Source organism: Asterias amurensis, chromosome 6 (assembly GCF_032118995.1).
Source record: "Asterias amurensis chromosome 6, ASM3211899v1".
Taxonomy (NCBI): domain Eukaryota; kingdom Metazoa; phylum Echinodermata; class Asteroidea; order Forcipulatida; family Asteriidae; genus Asterias; species Asterias amurensis.
Genome location: NC_092653.1, coordinates 3,073,985 through 3,086,847, shown reverse-complemented (window position 1 = coordinate 3,086,847; position 12,863 = coordinate 3,073,985).

Below are 12,863 nucleotides of genomic sequence, written 5' to 3'. Positions count from 1 at the left end.
CAAAATGAACAGTTTGATGATTTATTTGGGTTAAATTCGTTAAATTCAGTTTGCGGTACGTTTTCACTCATCTGTTTACCCCATGCCCCCTTTTTGGTTGGAACTTTCAGTTAATTTAATTTGGAACCAGCTCATCAAATTTGTATTTCCATTAAAATTCTTTTTGTTCTAGTTTGCTTAATTCTTTATAAACTCACTATTTAACAGTCTTTTCAGTTGAACACTGTTGAATTCACATTGCCTTCAAATCTCTTAAAATGTTGCTGTTTGGTTTTGCTCCTTATATCATTTACAAGAAGTTGTTCACGATGCGCACAAATACTAATTTTATGATTAGTTTGGTAGTGACAAAAGACACTGGACACTGTTGGTAATTGTCAAAGACCAGTCTTCTCACTTGGTGTATCTCAACATATTATGCACAAACTAACAAACCTCTGAAAATTTGAACTCAATTGGTCGTCGAAGTTGCGAGATAATAGTGGAAGAAAAAAACACCCTTGATATGTCACACGAAATTGTGTGCTTTCAGATGCCTGATTTCGAGAAGAAAAAAATACACCCTTGTCACACGAAGTTGTGTGCTTTCAGATGCTTGATTTCGTGACCTCAAATTCCAAATCTGAGGTCCTGAAATCAAATTCGTGGAAAATTACTTTTTTTCTCGAAATCTACGTCACTTCAGAGGGAGCCGTTTCTCACAATATTTTATACTACCAACAGCTCCCCATTACTCGTTACCAAGTAAGGTTTTATGCTAATAATTATTTCGAGTAAATACCAATAGTGTCCACTGCCTTTAAGCAAAACTGTTTCAAGTGAAGTTTACACCATAACCATCTTTATAACTATTTGTGCGAATCTGTGAAAATTTGTATTTTCAGTCTTACTAATGTTGTGAAGAAGGCTTCAGTTGTGGTACACTCAACAAATAACCAATAAGTTGTGTAAAGTGGTTCTTACAATATTATGGATAAAACCAAAATTATCATTCTTTATCCCCGATGCAAATTTCTATTATTAAATCGTTGCGGTACCCTCTGCTAAAATATAGGATTTGAACTGCGGGCTAGCTCAGTGTTCTATTTGGTAAGTGTGGGTTGGAATCCCCAGCCGTGACACTTGTGTCCTTAAGCAAGACACTTAACCATTGCTTCGTCCTTTGGATGGGACGTAAAGCCGTTGGTCCCATGTGTTGTGTAACGCATGTAAAAGAACCCAGTGCACTTTTCGAAAAGAGAAGGGGTTCGCCCCGGTGTTCCTGGTTGTGGCTGCTTAATGCGCCGTAGCACTTGTAAACCATTATAAGGTGCTAAATAATTGGTTCTCAGAATTCATCACTTCAATAACCTATCATTCCGAAAGTTTGTATATACTCAGCGCCTTGAGTACCTTGTTTGGTGCGCTATATAAGATTTCGATATTATTGTTATTAATATTATTATTCTAAGACACTGCTCTAGAATTGCAAAGGTCGTGGGTCCGAATCCCACCGTATGCCTGTGAATGTTTTTACAGAACTTGCTAAGTACCGAGTATACAGTACTTACACACATCGGTGTATATGGGTAAAACCAAAATTATTATAGATCTGATTTGATTCATAAATTTGTCATTTTTGCTTATTGGATTCATGATAACGTCTTCAGATAACTCAAGTTTTATTTATACCCTTTTCACTTTGACTTTTGTTTATTTACCTTTATTCGACCCCAAAATATCCTGTGTTCAATATTTTGACATGGTTACAAATTCTTTCCCAAGATCCGTTATCTCTATAAAATTGTCATTTAAAAAACACTCGACCTCTGTAACGTACTTGACTCTCAATTCAGTGCCAAATATAGATTGTATTAAACAATTATACAAGTGTTTTGTTATTGCCAGACATTTTATGTAGTACACTGGACTCGTAGCAATAACAAACCACTTGTATAAATTGTTTAATACAAAGCTCCCGACTATACTGCACCCAAAATGGGGCTTATTGGTCATCAGAGCAGAAGTCTCACGGGAGCCACAATCTCACGAGAAATGCAGTGGTGTCGCGAGACTAGCGCGAGAGCTTTAACTATCACCGCGAAAACCTTAAAACTATTATAGAACTTAGTGGTGATGTTGAATGAATTGCAACTGAAGCCTGCTTCACAACATTGGTCAGATTTGAAAAAAAAATTTCACAGATTTATTCATAAAGATCGAGGAAACTTCCTTTAAAACATTTTGCCTAAAATGCTATATTTTTTTTAAAAATAATTAGTAAGCATAAAGTAATAAGTGTTCATCTTACCACATATGGTGCTGGTCTCAGGCTTTACATACTGAGTACGATGATTTGCGGATAATAAACTTATGTTTTTGATTTTTTTTTTTGCACCAAGAAATGTCACAAACTATGTCAGAGGTGACAATCAATGCTACAGCACCATTTTGATATAGTTTTAATTTGTTTTAAAACATGCCTGTGTGATGAGTAAGGAATTAAAACTTTTCGCGGTGGAAGTCAATAGGCCCTTGTAAGGTTTGCAGTAGTGCCCATTCACCACTGTGAGCGACACTTTTTGTTAGGAACGGAGATACCAATCGAACAACAGACAAATATAAAGTAACTCTTTTCAGATCTTGTGTTTAACAAACCCACGCACTCTGTATTCATCATCACATGCGAATGTTAATTGATGTATAACATTAAGATAGGCTAACTGTTAATCAGTTATTTGCGGTACCCGCTGCCAAAACATAGGATTCGAACTGCCTCTAACTACCAGGCAACCTCGGTAGTCTAGTTGGTAAGACACTGCTCTAGAATTGCAAGGGTCGTGGGTTTGAATCCCACCCGAGTAACATGCCTGTGATATTTTTTTCACAGGACTCGGGAAAGTACTGAGTATAGTGCTGACACACATCGGTGTATGGGTAAAAACTGAAATTAATATGTTAATCAGTGGTTTTTCAAACTGTTGTTCATAAAATGGACACGAACAAAAGAGAGATGTGGTCAGTGTGATCCAGAATCTGTGTTAAAATGACTCAGAAATTGGTCAAACTGACGCAGAACCCTATTAGAGACACTGGACACTATTGGTAGTTGTCAAAGACCAGTCTTCTCACTTGGTGTATCTCAACATATGCATAAAATAACAAACCTGTGAAAATTTGAGCTCAATTGATCGTCGAAGTTGCGAGATAACTATGACAGAAAAATACATCCTTGTCACACGAAGTCGTGTGCTTTTAGATGCTTGATTTCGAGACCTCAAGTTCTAAACTTGAGGTCTCGAAATCAAATTCGTGGAAAATTAATTCTTTCTCGAAAACTACGTCACTTCAGAGGGAGCTGTTTCTCACAATGTTTTATATTATAACACCCCTTGCAAGTATTCTGCCTGCTCATTGGTTTAGAGCGCGTCACATGACATGTCTTAGTTTTGCCAGACGACGGCCGTGTGATAGTGCGTCGGTTTGCCATGCGCTAGTCCGAAGACTAGCGCATGGCGCCGTGCGCTAGTCCGACGACTAGCACGTGGCGTGCAGTACCCAGACGTCCGTTGCGTGTACTGGGATGATAAATTAATAGTCTGTAACCACTTCGGATTGCACGACACTACATGCAACACAGTAAGTAAAAGTGTTTGCAATCTGTATTCGCGTCGTCCGTGGATTGTAGCATTCAGGTCTGTAACTTAATAATAACAGTACAGTATTTAGAAATGTTTGGGGTGTTATAAAACAAATATTGACTGCTTTTACTCGTGCAATGGTTAAAAACTATGACTCCCTCGGTGACCCCCGTAACGTTCTGTTTTCCCTCGGCTTCGCCTCGGGAAAATAGAACGCTCCGGGGATCACCTCGGGAGACATAGTTTTAACCATAGCACTCGAAGCAGTCAATATTTGTATACTATCAACCTCTCCCCATTACTCGTTACCAAGTGATAACCAATAGTGTCCACTGCCTTTAAAATCTCATTTTTAAAACGGTTTCTGTGTCAGTCTAACCCAGTCTAACCCATGCAACCCGTGATCCGGGTGCTGACCGGTTCCCGAACAACAATCATACAATTTCCTTAGGGTAAAGTTAGGGTTAGGGTTAACCAACTTTTGTCTTCTTTAAAAGACTGATTAAATAATAGGAGATGAACGAATCAGCCGTCGATTTCACAAAACTCTCCTAACTTAAGACTTATCTTAGGACTTTAGGACGAGTCCCAACCATGCACTGTAGCATGCAGACCTTAAGATTAATCCTAAGTTAGGAAGAGTTACTCGTCCTAACTCGAGATAAGACGAGTCCTAACTCTTTGTGAAATCGACGGCAGCTACATACATTGCTAAGTTTGGAATGAATCATGAGATCTTAACTATGATATACACGTTGATGAATGCTTAGTGATCTGCTTAGCGTGTAGCTTCGGTTTCATTGTGTATTGCCTCATCCCAAAAGTGCTCGAATATAGGTAGAGGTCATTATGTGAAACGGAATTTATTACACCAATAACACTTGAAGAGCCTGCAATATAAAATCTACCCAAACAGTTCTGTTTGTTTTTAAAAACATGATCGCAAGCGAGTCCACGCAGTTGGACAACAGCTTCGAGAGGTGAACCTCTGTTACACAAACATCATCCGATGTTTTTATTTACTCTCGGCGTGACGTCATTTATTTGATTTTCTATTAAAGATCGAGATAAAAATATTGCGGATAGATAGTGGGGCTTTTCCGGGTTTTTTGTTTGGAATAGAACTTATAAGCACGTAGTGTTAATCATACATTTTTCGAACCTTCGTTTTTTTTCTGGCACAATGTTGAATGTTTCTTGAAGAGTGTAATTTAGAGAAAATTTAGAATTAGCTATTGTGATCTGTTTAACAACCAAAATGAGGTTTTGGTGTCAATGCAAACATATTTATTTGTTCAACTTTTTGTTTATTTATTAACTGATTGATTTTTCTACAACAACTATGCATAAGAAATATGTAGAAAATTCAATAAAATTAATGTACATGCAGCAAAAATGTTTGAAAAAATAAATATTGCGCCTACACAAACCAGAGGTAGAATTTACCAGCCAAGATCCAACCACAATTAATAGGCCTAACCCACTTCAACATAATAGCCAAGGATTAAATTAAGAAGGACAAAATTGACAAAATTTGTTCTTGCCTCACGTTTTGACCGCAGGAAAGTTTGAGGAAAAAAAGGCTTAATTGGGAGAGCGTGTATAAAACAGCCTTTGAGATAATTTATACACAATCCATGTGTATGTTGTTTGAAAACACCTTTTAATTCTCACCTTTCCCTTAAACTTGTATGCCCGGTTGCCTGGCTCAGAGGTTTTAATTTCATGGCTTTCATCTCTGTCGACCCCGGTTCGAGTCCCACCTCGTACCGGAGCTTTGCATGTGGATTGTGTTTGCAGTCCCTACCAAGGCCCAATTTCATAGAGCTGCTAAGCACAACAATTTGCTTAGCATGATTAAAACAGGATTACCAACCAAATTTCCACGTGGTTTTTTTCAGGATAAGCAAACAACAGCTGAATACCAGTAAAAAGCAATATGCAACACATGGAAATTGGTTGCTAATCCTGTTTTTATCAAGGAAGATATTTCATGCTAAGCAAATTGTTGTGCTTAGCAGCTCTATGAAATTGAGCCCAGATTGCAAGGGGTTTCCCCGTTTTGTGTTTTCCTCCTACACTGAACATTTTCTTCTTGTTTCCTATAATCACTAATCAATAACCTAGATTGGATGAGTGATAAAACAAACAACAAGAAATAAATTTAATGATGAACAGGATGCTAAATGTTCCCTCTTTTTTGCAATACAATGTAAATAATATTTCTGATTTCATAATGTTGTATTTGTAGACCTACTTCTCACCTTTATAACGTTCGAATACCCAGCCGTGACACTTGAGCCCTTATCTAACCATTGCTTCGTCCTTCGGATGGGACGTAAAGCCGTTGGTCCCATGTGTTATATATCGCATGTAAAAGAATCTAGTGCACTTATCGAAAGGGAAGGGGTTCGCCCAGTGTTCCTGGCTGTGACTGCTGTATGCGTCAAAGCACCTTGTAAACCCTTATAAGGTGCTACCTAATTGGGTCTCAGAATCCATCTCTGCAATAACCTATCTTTCTGAAAGTTTGTACATACTCAGCGCCTTGAGTACCTTGTTTGGTAGATACGTGCGCTATTTATAAGACTTCAATATATATATATAGTGGCCTGACGTTTCGATCCTATAACCGAAGTCTTTCTCGAAGGCTAAATCCTGCCTTTCTCGCAAATTTTCCTGCTGGATAATTTGTTGTGATCAGTGCCTTACACAATGTCACTGTGAAGTTAGTAGTTTCCTTGGATTCTTGCTCCAAGCCAGTCTTATACAATTTGTCAGATGTAGTAAAAAACCACATTAATTAAAGACCATTTAAAATGCCACACACTTAAAGTTGCTTGATTGACACACGTGCGACGAACGTATGTCGACTAGAATATAACTGTAAACGGTTATAGATAACGAGCCCCATCTTCATCCTTTATGTAAACTCATCTTGTCCTACCATATGCATTCAACCTATCTGAGAGGAGATTACAACAGCGTGTGCTTTCATGCCTTTTAATTCGGCTAGGTGGTTTTTTAATCCCTTGTAAAAGGTTTAAACAAACAAAAACGACACACCCACCCACACTCCCACTAAATGAAACGTTATGTAACGAACGCGATTATCCTGTTACGAATATTATACAAGTTTTTACAATTTCAGTTCACAAGAAAGGGTGACAGTCGAAGTTGTATTCAAAAGAAAAGTTTGTTGGCATAAAAACTTACTTAGTAACGAACAATGAAAAGCTGTTGGTGTAATTTTTACATATTGTGATAAACGGATCCCTCTGAAGGAACAGTTTTTTAAGGACACTGGACACTATTGGTAATTGTCAAAGACAAGTCTTCTCACTTGGTGTATCTCAACATATGCATTAAATAACAAACCTGTGAAAATTTGAACTCAATTGGTTGTCGAAGTTGCGAGATAATAATGAAAGAAAAAAACACCCTTGTCGCACGAAGTTGTGTGCTTTCAAATGGTTGATTTCGATACCTCAAATTCTAAACTTGAGGTCTCGAAATCAAATTCGTGGAAAATTACTTCTTTCTCGAAAACTACTTTACTTCAGAGGGAGCAATTTCTCACAATGTTTTATACTATCAACCTCTCCCCATTACTCGTAACCAAGTAAGGTTTTATGCTAATAATTATTTTGAGTAATTACCAATAGTGTCCACTGCCTTTAAGCAAGAGGCAATTTCTTACTCAAATATTAAAATACTTCAGGCCTGAAGCCTTTTATTTGGCATCTGAAAGCACGGAAACTTATGTGCAACAAGGGTGTTGTTTCTTCCATACACTATTGTCTTGCAACATCGATGACCAACATTTACAAATTAATTAATTTATGCATACCACTGGGATACACCATGGATACACCAAGTGAGACTACCGGTCTTCAAAGTTGTCCAGTGTTATACTGGCCTGGTCTGACATTTCGACTCTGCTAGGGTCGAAACGTCAGGCCATTAACTATTTTTTTTTTACAATGGGTCCTTTTGGTTGGTCAGCAGTTTCTAACAGCTATTTCTATTTTCAAAAAGGATGGTGATCATTAAACATGAGTTACACTCAGCATATCCCTCCCTTTTAGCATTGAAATACGGCGATACCATAAGCATCCATACAAATATATGTGCCGGTGTCGCATGCAATTATGTCCTCTATGCGATACTATCCGGAGGACAATATTGCATATGCAATAATGTCCGCCGGAATGTTTTGCTTATGCAATCGTGTCCGCCCGCACGCTGCTGCATAATGCAATTGTGTCCGCCCGTACTCATTTGCATATCTAGTTGTGGTCCCCCGTGCAAAACTGTCCTTTCTTGTAGTAAATTAAACGGAGACCAGACAACTTGTCCGCCGGACAATGAATGACATGGGAAATGTTCGGCCGTTGGGTATAGGTTCAGTGCATGCACGCTCGCTTACGCGCGCACAATATGTCCGCCGAACGGTTTGTGCATAGCCCCGGACACGATTGCATATGCAAAAGTGTCCGGAGCGGACAGTATTGCATGGCGGACACAAATGCATCTGACACCAGCACTTATCTACAATAATGGTGTCCATTCAAATACTCCAGCAGAAATGTTAATATACTTAAACAGTAACTGTTATTAGGCTTATGATAATTTATGCTTCCCTATTGCATTGTCTTTCCAATCCATAATTAATGCGGTTTATTGCAATCGATAAGGCGGACAATAAATAACATTTGATAATGAGGGTTTTGATGCAATACCAATATCTCCATAATAAAGTTTAAAGGGAATTAATGGCGGTACAAAATTGACTTGGTTAGAAGCCCATAAAGCTTTCGATAATATAAAGCAATGAGAATCAGTTCAAAGATCTTGGTTCTTCATAATTCCCCATGCCTTTCCAAAACACAAGGTCAAAATCCGACAGTGTTCTGCAGGCATGATATTCTTCCTAAAATTTCGTCTGATGTCCGATGTTTTTGCCCACAGATAAATTAGGAACAAAATGTTATCAAATTGTCAGAAAGTATAAAAAAAGTACATCATGTGAAGCTAGTTCTCATGTAAGCGTTCGTACTTTTTTTTCCCCAAGGGCTAAACATTATTCCCGGTTCTGGAGTTAACTGTTCCAACAGACAGACTGCAGTTTCCTAACAAACTCTCCCATATAAATTGGGGCCTGCTTTTCGCATAAACTGGTTTGTCCCTGAGTATATTCGATTGTTGTTTCAATTATGTATCCATGATTTAATAACAAATCTGCACGAACTAAAAGTGCAAAACGAACTCGGGCTTCAAGACGATTTTTGTTGTTAACGTTTATCAAACACAAACGCTTCACGTAGTCTGTGTCTCTACTGAAGACTCGATAAAACTTATTGAAAAAAGAAAACTCTAAATGTGAATCAAAGATGAGACAAAATAATTATAGCTGTGGCAAGTTACTTACCAATCAAAAGAACCTACGGTATAAATGTCGACGTTTTGACCCATTTTGCCTTGAATCAAAGATGTTACCATAATATAGGCATTTCTTAAAGAGAATGTACACGTTTGGTAGTTACTCAAAACAAATATTAACTTAAAAACTGACTTGGTAACGAGCATTAATTGGAGAGCTGTTGATAGCATAAAACATTGCGGGAAACGACTCCCTCTGAACGTAGTTTTTTAATAAGAGGTAATTTCTCACCAAAACATTAAAAGACTTCTATAAAAGTCTTTTATTCCTATCTAAAAGTACACAAATTCGTCCAACAGGGGTGTTTTTCCCATCATTTTCTCGCAACTTCGAAGACCAATCAAGCCCAAATTTTCACAGGCTTGTTATGTTATGCTTATGATGGGATACACCAAGTGAGAACACTGGTCTTTGACAATTACCAAACGTGTATAATGCCTTTAAAATGACTTTTTACTAAACGTCCGTCAATTTCTGAAGCAAGTTGACCTAATTTTACCGTCTAAGATGTTGAAAACATTGAAGAAGGAAAAATACACGGAGCCATTATTTGTCCCCATAGACTTCTTTCAACCAGCCGAATTCCAATCACGTGCCTTTTTGTACTTTGTCACTTTTTTCTCTAATTTTGCTCTTGGGTGTTTTGGCGCCCTAAATATTTCCACTCAGGTCGTTCATTGAACTCGGTTACGGACAACCCGAAAGACCAAAGGTTGGAATCGGGTCTAAATAAATAAGGATTTGGCAAAAACTCGAAACTTTGTGATACGGTGGATATATAGTTGACAGTGAAGTCACGTAGTACACGAAGAAGGACATTCCGAGTGTCTTTAATGCGTTTTTCTTTTTTAATCTGTAATAATAACACAAACATTACGTGCAGATTTGCATATATACTTGAATGCTAATAGAACAATTACATGTATTGTGTAGTAAATATCACTTTAACATCTAGACAGTTTTCAAAGAAATTAAGCCACTATGATTCAAAACATACAAGAACTTGGGACTTGACTTGAAAATGGGGTGATGAAACATTGACACCATGGGTGTTATTATATAATATCCAAGAGAGAATCAAAATTAACCCAATTGTAGTTGGCAGAAATTTGTGTAAAAACTATTCTAACACCCTACTCTGAATGAGTGAAAAGGCAATCTTTGAAGAGCCATATGAGGGACAATTCTTTTTTGAGTGGTCTTCAACTATTTAAGATTGAAGTTTACATCTTTTTGAGTGATTTGTTCACTCTGTCCTGGAGTGAAACCTCTCTAATAGAGTGAAATAACCACCACTCTTTTTGAAGAGCCATATGAGGGACAACTCGAAATGTAAAGAGTGGTGTTTTTCACTCTTTTACATTTCGAGAGTATGTTGTAAATTTTGATGTAAATGTTGATGTTGTTAGCATCTACACGTGACAGTGTATTCATTTTAACACCCAGTTTTTGCAGTGTAAGTAAGTAGAAATAGCGGGAAAAATCAAATCAAAGACACCTTTTTGCGAATGAAGTTATTCTCATCGATGAAAATAATGTTAAGCTACAGAGGAACAATGGTTTGCGAACAAATAAAGGAACAAAACAAAGAACAGAAAGAGAAACGTTATATGGGAACAAAATCAAATTTACTGTTTGTCGTCATGGTTCATTAAAATGTCATACCCCGAAACCCATTTTCAATATTGGAAACAGTCGGTTTTTTTCCTATAAATAGTTGCTATTGGTCTTTGCTCTTCGCGATAAATCCATTACGGGTGACATCGTGAAACATCCAGTAAATTAGTCATTGGACGTTGCCCAAAGGTGGTAATTTCAACTTCTTTTGACTGCCAGTGAGCTTTTGTGATTCCCTTTGTTTAAAACATCGGATATCAAATTCTATTCATGAATACGGAAGGATCTATGCAAAGTTACGTGATAACTTGTTTTGAATCGCGTGCTCGACTTTGGTGTCCTCGCGAAAGCACGTTGCGCGCACAATAATAGGTTTACCGATTTGCATACAATGTAGCATGGGTTTAGAGACCTCTGAAGTACATGCAGGCCTATACAAGTTTTTTGAAAAGGGAATTGCACTGGCTAGATTAGTGTCTCATTAAAGCAATCAATGGAATACTGCCCAGTTCTCCTTAAGGCCTTTGTGATGTAAATGAACTGTCAATGTGTCAAATAAGGTTGAACTTTTGGGGGAGTTTTTTTGGAGTTGTTTTCGACTTATGAGTTTGTTTGTTCGAGTTATGGAGTGCTTTCGCTATGATTTTCTTGTTTGCTCACCCACGATTCGTTTGTCATTTCTTCAGCAAATACAAACCACTGACTGATACAAAGTTAATTTTTTCCAAGTTGAGTATTTGGGTTAGTGTATTAAAGGCAGTGGACACTATTGGTAATTACTCAAAATAATTATTAGCATTAAACCTCACTTGGTAAAGAGTAATGGGGAGGTTGTTGGTATAAAACATTGTGAGAAACGGCTCCCTCTGAAGTGGAGTAGTTTTCGAGATAGAAGTAATTTTCCACGAATTTGATTTCGAGACCTCAAGTTTAGAACTTGAGGTCTCGAAATCAACCCTCTAAACGCACACAACTTCGTGTGACTAGGGTGTTTTCTTCTTTCATTATTATCTCGCAACTTTGATGACCGATTGAACTCAAATTTTCACAGGTTCATTATTTTATGCATATGTTGAGAAACACCAACTGTGAAGGCTAGTCTTTGACAATTACCAATAGTGTCCACTGCCTTTACTGATTTTTTGTTGTTGTAAATTTAGGGTTTTCGAAGCTTCTGGAGAAACCGAGCAGAACTGTGGCCCTACCATCACCCAATTGTTGTTAATGTATCGATTGAATAATTTATTCAAAGGGAATGTATGCGTTTGGTTTTATTTTTTTATTCAGCACACAATTAGGAAACGTTTTTCAGCCGGATTTTCGGTGATACCTCAAAAGCGATACCACCTTTTGAAGAAAAGTGTCTCATGCTAGTTGTATATAACAATCGAACAATTTCATTGTCTTTCTATGGAATGCCTATCCTACTTGTTTAAGACCATATTCTCACTGGTTATCCTAACATAATGTAAATAACAAACCTATGAACATAATTGACTCAATTGGTATTCGAAGTTGCAAAAAAATAATTACAGAAAAACACCCTTGTTGCAGGTGAAAAAGTTGAAAGTTTTGGGTGAAAATTACCTCTTTTTCCAAAACCACATAATTCAGAGGGGTCGTTTCTATACACAAATGTTTTAAAACAGTTCCCAAGCAGTGCACTTTAAAACCTTAAAATAACATGAAGTTTATGTTTCTTTATGACTAATGTGACTGTCAACTGTTCAGAAGGGATTGCCCAACTTTGTTTTGGTCGTTAGGGTTATAGGCCTTTGAGCAAGGGCAGTGTTTAGGACGTCTTTGTCCACGGGCAATGGAGCACTCTAATGCCCAGCACGGGAGATGTCCGTTTGTTAGCTCACGTGCTTGCTCCAGTCACGAGTTGTTGTTGTTCGGTCCTCTGAAGTTTGGCTTTAAAGTTGCGCAATTATTTTGGTAGTGTGAAATGACAGTCGGTCGTGGATTTGGTATATGCTATAATACAGATAGACACTTTCTCCATAGGTTTGCTAAATTTGTGGTGATATTAATTTAGTGGTTTAGTGGTTATTTTTTTGGGGGGAGTACCATATTGAATGGTCGTGTTTTTTTTGGCCAGACAGCTAGTAGAAACTTTCTCCATGGTATCGTGGTTTGCTAAAAAATGTGGTGATATTAATTTAGTGGTTTAGTGGTTAATG